The 8,800-nt window shown below is 45.1% G+C and overlaps 1 pseudogene; it reads right to left on the reverse strand.

Moving 5' to 3' along the window:
• Positions 1-7,791: 7,791 nt before the first annotated feature.
• LOC116561481 lies at positions 7,792-8,182 on the reverse strand (annotated as a pseudogene).
• Between the last annotated feature and the right edge of the window lie 618 nt (positions 8,183-8,800).

Here is an 8,800-nt window from a genome sequence, read left to right on the forward strand (position 1 = left end):
TAACTTAATTCATAGAATTCTTTAGTTCCAGGATTTCTGTTTGGTTCTTTTAATGAAGTTATTGATGAATTTCACATTCATATCTTGAATTGTTTTTTCTGATTTCTTTGTATTGTTTGTCTGTGTTCTCTTATAATTCACTGAGTTTCTTTAATATCATTATTTTGAACTCCTTTTCTGGTATTTCATAAATTTCTTTTTGATTGTAATCTATTACTGGAGAATTATTGTGTTCCTTTTGAGTGACACATTTTCTTGTGTTTTCATGTTTCCTGTGTCCTTACATTGATATCTGCACATCTGGTGTAACAATTGCCTTTTCCTATTTTTAAATTTCCTTTCATAGGGTAGTACTTTTTTGTGAAGATGCATCTATGTTGTTGGTTAGGTGGGGTACCTTAGCTTTGACTCTAGGTGCATGCACCAGAGTCATTTCTTCAGCTGTAAGCAGTATCAGTGGTATCTCTGATTTCCTCAGTGGCTGAGTCTGCAGTTATTCATGAAGGCTATGATGAGGTTTTGCTGGGGATGAGAAAGCCAGGTAGGTTAGTTCTTGGGCCCTTGTTGTAGCAGTGGCAGCCAGCCTGAGCCCATCTGTTTTTGGGCTCCCAGTTGATGCATGTGGACACCAATGTTAGCAGGTCTAAGTGGGAGACTCTTGGATCTTCAGGTGGCTTGCTTAGGTGCTGGCAGTGGCAGTGGTGGGCTGGACCTCAGGGCGGGACCTGAGGCCTCTGGGCAGTGTGCTTGGTGTAGCAGTGGCTATAGCAGTGGTGGGACAACCCTGGGGCTCCCAAAAGGCCCAAGCTTGTGTTGCCAGTAGCTGTGATGGGCTGGATGGGCCAGTCCCCAGGTCCCCAAAGTGGCACATGAGGGTAGATGCCACTGTAATGATAGTGGCAGGCTGGGTTCACCCACCCTCAGACCCCTGGGAGGAGTGCACAGATATCAGCAGTGGTGGACAGGGTGGGGTGATCCCTAAGCCCCTGGAGGATGTGTTTGGGCACTGGAAGAGCAGTGCCAGGTGAGGTGGGCCTGTCCTCTCTATGAGCTGTGGTAAGGAGGGCAAAGTGATTCTCAGACCCCTCAGTGGAGTTTGTGGGTGGCGGTAGCAGTGGTGGTGGTTGGTAGGGAAAACCTGCCTTCAGGGTGTATGCAAGTGCATGGCAGCCCTGCTGCTGGGGGAGGGTAGGGTTGCTATTAGTGGCAGCAGCTGCAGGCAGGTGGCTCTTAGGCTCTGGGGAGCATGTGCTTTGGGCCTTGGTGCTGGCTATCATGGTGTCAGTGGTAGCAGTGGGGAGTGGCAGCAGCAAGGAAAGCCAGTCATCAGGGTGTGTGCAAGTGCACTGTGGCTCTGCTGCTGGGGGTGGGAGTGGGGTTGCTGTCAGTTGTATTGGCCCCAGGCAGGCCGTTCAGGGCTCTGCAGAGCATGCACATTGGCTCCATTTATTTTGGAGGAGGACTCCTGAAGGTGCTACACTGCCCATTCTCCAGGTGCAGGACAGTGTGTGCTAGAGTGCTAGGGACCCAGCCACTCCACAAGGTCCAACCAGTGTCACACTACTGCAGCATCCACCCTCTGGGTGGATGTGTGGGGATGTCAGTAGAGCTCCAAAGATGTGGAGATGGAGGGGCTGTTGGGCCCCAGGGCAGGATGCAGTCTGGTGAAGCTGGACTCTCAAACTGGCTCTGTGCTGCAGTTGCTTGGGACTTGGGTGTGTCTGTAGGATGCAGTGTGAGCCCCCTATCTAGAGCCATGCCACTGCAGTCCAGGCAGCTCCCTGTACTAGTCTCAGGGCCTTGTGAGGTCAGGGGATTCTCCCATGGCTAGGGCTACAGGATTCCATGGTGGAAATGTAGACTACTGGGGATCTGTCACTTACCCTTTCCCTGCAGTGGAGACCCTCTATGGGTTCCCAACCAATCCCACTCAACAGGCTGCCTAGCTTCCATCTCCTTCCATGCCTTGGGTATTTCCTGTCATTTCTCTGTTGAACTCCAATGGCCTTTCTTCAAAAAGATGCTCTATTTGAAGTGTAATTTTCTTCTTGCCATTTTGGTTCTTCTCTGTGAAGGAGGTGAATGCCTGATGCCTCTCTCCAGGCATCCTGAAGCCCCTCAGTTATTTATATTCTTTAGCTTTTAATTTTTTTCAACTAGAAATTGAGGCTAATGATACCACAGTAAAGACCGCTATGAGAATGTAATAGCATAATTGTGGAAATCATTTAGCCCAAGTCCTGAAGTTTGGTAAGCCCTCAATAAATCGTTGCTATTATGATGATTCTAGGAATTTTAAAAAACACAACTTTGGGGTAAATAAGCATTTCCCCCTGGGAGCACAGGAGAGTGGAGTGGCAGTTTATGTCAACAGTGGATGAAAAAGGACTGTGTTTCAGTACTCACTATTGAGGCATTTATGAGCCTGCCCCTTCAATTCTCCTAATCTCCCTGTTTCCTCTGGCAGAAGGGCCCAGAATCAGGATAAGCTGACTTGGAAAATCCAGCAATAGGAACAAGAGCTGGCTGCTGCTGTTCCTGGATCTAGAAAGGAGAGAAGCTGCTCAGGGAGCTCTTGCTCCTATGCTCAGGGGGAAACATACCCAGGAAATTCCAAGTGGGTTGCTCATTTATGTTCGGGTTAATGATGTAACCCTTAGAGATTGCTTGAGTTGTCTTCTCAACAGGTACGCACTCTCCTCAGTTCATAATCACTTTTTTGGAATGTTGATTGTATAAAGGATAAACATAATCCTTTGCCACTTTCAAATACTCCACAAATGTTAACTAATTAATCCATTTTATGAAAGAGGAGATTTTTTTGGCTATGTCTTGGTAGCCTAACTTTCCGGACTCAATAACAGTTAGTCACAGAGCCAGGGGACACATTTTGTTAGGCTTATTAGCATACTTTTCTAAGGCCGGAATTCCAGATGTAGAAAGGAACAGCTGCCAAACTCAGCTCACCTCAACTGACCACCAGCTGGGGGCTTCTGCCTCTGTTCTTGTAATAGCATTAGTAGAGCTCTTCATCTGCTAATCCCCAGAGAGAAGGCATTGTGGTGTGAAGCACAGACTTGGATTCCATAGAGAAGTAGATTTTAAAAAGGAAAAATCAGTTTTCTAAGTGAGGTCTGTAAAAACCCCTATTATCTTTTGTCACTATCATTTCATAAAAAAGGCAGGAAGTTTTAACAGAACAAAATAAGGAAGTTACTCTTGGGGTATAGGACACCTTTAAAAAGACAATATGCTCAGCTTCATGGAATTCTACACTGTGTTTTTTACAGTCTGCCTCCAACAGGTCCTCATAGACTGGGCCTGGGAGGTGGGCTAGGAGTGGACCATTGAGAGAGGCCCATACCTTAATGGTCGTGGTACCCACTTAGCCCTAGAAGGACAGGCGCCAGGGATATTTTATCACTATGCCTTGTGCTTCATTTAATGCTTATCACATATTAGGGACTTAATAAATGTTTGTTGAACAAAGTAACAAATATGATTATCTGTCTGTGACCTTGGTCAAGTCACAGCATCACTGGGGCTCAGATCTGTATAATTATCTGTGCAATCTTCTCTGTACAATTGGAGAGTCATATTACATGGCTTCCAACTTCCTTTCCATTCAAACAAACAAACAAACAAACAAACAAACAAACAAAAATCTAGGTTTAGAAAGCATTTGTAGGGTGTTTTTGGTTCCTCTTCTGTTTTTAAGGGTAATTCAACATTTTGGACCACGATGACTTTTTTGGAGGTCTGTTGCAATGCTTATCTACCAAATGAAGGCATTGACTCTTTACAGGGAAATCTTGCTTTTCACCGGACACAGTTGAGGAAGGAATCCTTGACAACTGAGTTGTTACTTTAAAGAAAATAAGCATTGGGGGATAAGGGAAGCTTGCTATAATTTTTATTTAGAGGCCTAGGAATCAATATTAAATAATTGTTTTTTTTTTCTTTTCTTAGCATTTCTGAAAAAGATAATTTCATGACCCATTTTGTTATTATTATTTTTAAGTCTCCCACGGTCACTATATGTAATTGAGTTTGAAGGTCTGATAAATCTTTGATGAATAATACAGCAGTCCCCCTAGCTTATACATATTTCAAAGCCAGTTAAATCCCAGGAGCCGGCAGCAGGTGAAGGGTTGAATACACATTATGTGTTTCCTTCCACATTCCTACTCAATCCACTTTCTTTAGTGGAAAGCTTCTTTTTGTCATGATCAGCCAGAGGTGAGGAATAAAGGAGAGATGGATTTTCATTAAGAATAGAGCTTTGTATAAAATTTCTTTATCTGTCTGAACATCTGATAGGAGCAGGGCCTTGAAAATGATCTCAGATCAGATTCTATATGCATCTTGATTTTGAATGATGCTGAGTTATGCAAACGTCTTCCCTAGTTATGGCTAATGTTTAGCTAAAAAAGAATTCTTCAGACAACATTAATATGGGTTGTCTGCTTCCTAAAACAATAACCATGGTCTGCATCCTGTGTGTTTCTTTGGGAATATAGATAATTCATTTTTCAATTAGGAAATTTCATATGCCTTAAAGGTTTTTTTTGTTAACATTTCAAGGCATTGTTTCTAGCTCAGATATGGATAGCACTTAATGACACTCTTATTTGACATTAGAGAATTTAACTAGATATTATGATATCTTTAGCCTATTGTTTCAAGTGGAAGTACTGTTTATTTAGACACTGACAAATTAAGAGTATTTTTTAAAAGTGCAATCTATCATTTTTGGTGCTATTTCTTTTTCCTTTTTTTTTTGCCATTTAAAAAAATTTTTGTTTATTACCGTTTACCAATGGGGAGATGCAGTTTATTTACACCAGCAGCCATAGGGGAAAGTGAAATACAGTTAGTTAGCTATCTGTATAGGATGGACTACTTATGCAAAAATAAGAATCTCCAAAATAAAGAACAGTGGTGAGCTTCACTACCCTCCCACAATGATCCCAGCATGCGATAATGCCAGGCAGTGGTCCCTGGGCATGTGATGGTGGGAACAAATGCATGGAAGAAAAAGCTACAAACCACAGAAATTTTCAAGAACCCCTTTCACCCATAACACACACATACACACGCACACTCAGATACATAATATTGACTGCAGGGTGATCAATACACTTAATCAAGAAGGGGAAAATAGGAATTCTGCTGTTGAAAGGAAGGTAGATAGGGAAAGGGAGAGTTCGTAACCACTGTCAACTATATGGTAGGGAGCATTCTCTCCCCAGAAAGGAGTCTGTACCCTCTGGGCACCGGTTGGACCAAGCCCACCTTATACCCATGCAGGGCAGGGGGCCTATTGCCCTATTGGTAGATGGGCCAGAAACAAAAACAAAAAACAAAAAGGGAGTAATGTGAATAAACTATTACTCCAAACTACTTCCCACTTCCTTCTCTAACCAGGAGAAAAGGCCAGAAAGAAAACAGTAATTTCACAATTTGATTTCCCTATCTGAAGGTGGAGGGATTGGACCATGGCCTTTCTCCATCATCCCGCTTCCAAGACATTGTTAGGAAGTAGGCCACAGTCTCACTTAAACTCTCCTTTCTTCATCCTCTTAGATGTCTACAAGGGCAAAGATATATCCAAATTATTTTAGCTCTTGACAAGGTTTGATTTTTTAAAAAGTTATTGTAATTCTTGAAGACTACTCTGTATCTAGGCCCCAAGGCTGATCAGCACAAGTCTAGGGGGAGAAGGCAATAATAGACAGTTCCAAGGCCCAATTGCTATGGTTTCCTTAATCCTCTAAAGTATGTAATCTAAATCAGTCTATACAGTCCAAACAGTACCTTCTAGGATAAGGATTGATACATGCACAGCAAGGATTAGAGAATGGATAAGGACCAACTCCTTTCCCCTGTGTGTCAATCAGCCTTTACTGCTCTTCTGCTTAGTCCTAACAGGCAGTATTGAAATAGAGGTGGGAAGATATGACTCCTTATGAAGTAAGACACAGCAAGAGGGCACACTAGCAAGGCAGTCCTATATAGGAGAAATGCTTAGGCATGACACTGCATTTTAAATACAAAAAATTAAGTTATCTTCCAATTCCAATCCCAACAGAGGGAGCCATAAGAAAGATTCTCCTCTGAGTCTTCTACAAAGACAGGGGAAAAAAGAAAGAAAGAAACAGAGGCCAAGAAAAAAGAAATTGGGCAGGCTTAAGCAGGTGCATTAAGAGCTGAACTGAAACTGGTCAATGTGAAAGCTGGAGTGGCAAGCAGCACCTGGGGCACCAGATAGGCAGTGGAGCAGGGAACAGGAGAACATGGGGCCAAGCCAGACATATGAGGCTGGACCCCCTACTGGGGCACAGAATGAGGTAAGAAAACATTTCAAATAAAGCAGCACCATTCCTGCTCACCTCGGGGCTCCCACTCCTTTATACTTCATAAACCCTCGCACAGGAAATAAAGTGGAATGTAATTTTGATATGCGGCTTTTATTTCCCATCTTCCCCTATCCCTATACCATTCCCTGAAGTCAGGAGATTCTGGAGGTCTTTCTCTGACTTCTAACAATAAAAGGACTGCTCTTGTTGTCAGGAAGATCCAAAAAGGACTGAGTGTTCTGGATTGCCCCTTTAGAGGGACAGAGAGAAGGTGATGACAGTCTGGATGGTCACCATAGAAGAACTCTGACTTCCCAACCAAAGAAACAGGGACATTCAACAATATTCTGCAGCTGGATGAGATAATCCAGTCCTGTTCCTCGGCTCCTAGCACTAATCCATTCACATTATTGAGGGCAGCTGAAAGAGATCCCCTCTGGGCTGTTTTCAAATCACAGCCTCCTTCCAGCACAGCCATGATGCTCTTCTATAGCTCGGTCTAGCCTCCACGGTGGGAAGCAGCTAGTGACCTGGCATAATGACCAAGTCACACCCATGGACTGGCTAGGTAACCAGTAACCCAGAGTAGGAAATGACCACCCTCCTAAACTTATGTCCACAACTTAATACATCCAGACATAAATCTTGCAGTTTGACAGATTGTGTATAGTTGCAGAGGTCCCCTGTACCTTCCCAGGGGATCATAACCGAATCCTCAGCCTGACTGGACAACCAAGTTGTCCATGTGCCAAGCTTATGCCACCAGTTTGGAGGGCAAGGAAGGTGGCACTGCTTAGCCAAATACTAGGGCTTCTCCTCAAGTCAGCTGAAATCATTGCAAAGACTGGACCGTTGGGGAGCAGGTGGTTTCGACCATTTCTTCTTGCTGGAGTCAGGGCTACAGAGCTTCCCTACCAAACTTGAGAATTCTTTTTCTTGGATTTCCCAAATTGAAATTGTTAGTATCCAGATCTTGCACCTGACATTTACTTGTCTCAGAGAAGCCCATATCAGAGGTTCAGATATCAAATGAGCAGTCCCACTGCAGGCCGCTGCTGCTGATTATGGCCTGATGAACTGCAATGTCCAAACTGTTCAGGAAGTCCTTGACATCAGGCAGACAGAAAAGCTGAGGAACCAAAAATTTTATATGCTGGGCACACACTGCTCACCCGTGCATTGGGGGCACTACAGAATCTTGCGCACATCCTGGTTTGTTTAGAGATCAACAGGCACTGCATGGCCCGCAGGCTGTGCAGCTCCTCCTGCCCAGGGCTTTGGAGCTGGCTCCAGGTGATACACTTTAAAAAAGGATTCCTAAATTATCCTCTTTGTGTTTTTAAACGCTAGGATCTTCAAAGTGAATTAGAACTTTTGTCTGATTTTTTTTTTTTTAATTGCATTTTAGGTTTTGGGTGACTTTTTTTTTTTGTACTTTTTTCTACTTAGCTTGGTCCTCCAAGCCACAGGACCAGTCTATGTTATTGTCCTGGCCACTCTCAGAATTTCATTTTGGAGCTACTGGAATTCCGGAGGTGAGCGCTGCAGCTGCTGATCAGGCCCACTCGCAGGTTCTCCCTCCCGGAAGGGGGAAGGGAGCGAAGCGGAAGGCGGCACGCCCTTTTGTCTTCCAGTGGCCGAATCCCAAAATGCTTCAGCGACCAGCCTCTGCGAACTCCAGGTCGGAGTAGCCACCCTTGACTGCCCGGTAACACCTCAAAGCAGAATCCCAAACAAGAATCCTCTATCAGGTGTACGCAAATGTCCTGAGCGATGGCCTCTAGCTTGTTAGTATCCAGGTTGGCCAGAGAAATTTCCTCCATTTTAATTTGCAGACTGCGGAGAGGGCGGCCGTTCTACTCACCGCAGCAACGCGTCTGGCTCCGCGGGCCGCGCCTAGGCCTAGAGGCCTTTCGGGGCCGAGTCCTGGGGGGCATGGGGGGGGGGGGGGGGGGTCGGTGGCGTCCGCGGCGCAATCCCAAGTCCTCCGGTTTGTTTCGGCGTCTCCCAGGTTGAGGGGCCTTTAGCTGTGCCTGGCCCAGGACTCCGCTAAAACGTCTCAGCGCCTCACCCAGCCGCCAGGCCTCTTCCCCACCCCTCTCCCCACTTTTTTTTTGAGAATGGAGTCTTGCTCTGTCACCCAGGCTGGACTGCAATGGCGCGATCTCAGCTCACACTGCAACCTCTGCCTCTCCAGTTCAAACAGTTCTCCCTGCCTCAGCCTCCAGAGTAGCTGGGATTACAGGAGCCTGCTACCATGCCTGGCTAATTTATGTATTACTATTATTATTTTTTTTAGTAGAGACGGGATTTGGCCATGTTGGCCAGGCTGGTCTTGAACTCCTGACCTCAGGTGATCCACCTGCCTCAGCCTCCCAAAGTGTGGGGATTACAAGTGTGAGCCACTGTGCCCAGCTGGTGCTATTTCTTTAAGATGGAAT

The sequence above is a fragment of the Sapajus apella genome, unplaced genomic scaffold (genome assembly GCF_009761245.1).
Source record: "Sapajus apella isolate SASKATOON/1434 unplaced genomic scaffold, GSC_monkey_1.0 scaffold29, whole genome shotgun sequence".
NCBI lineage: Eukaryota > Metazoa > Chordata > Mammalia > Primates > Cebidae > Sapajus > Sapajus apella.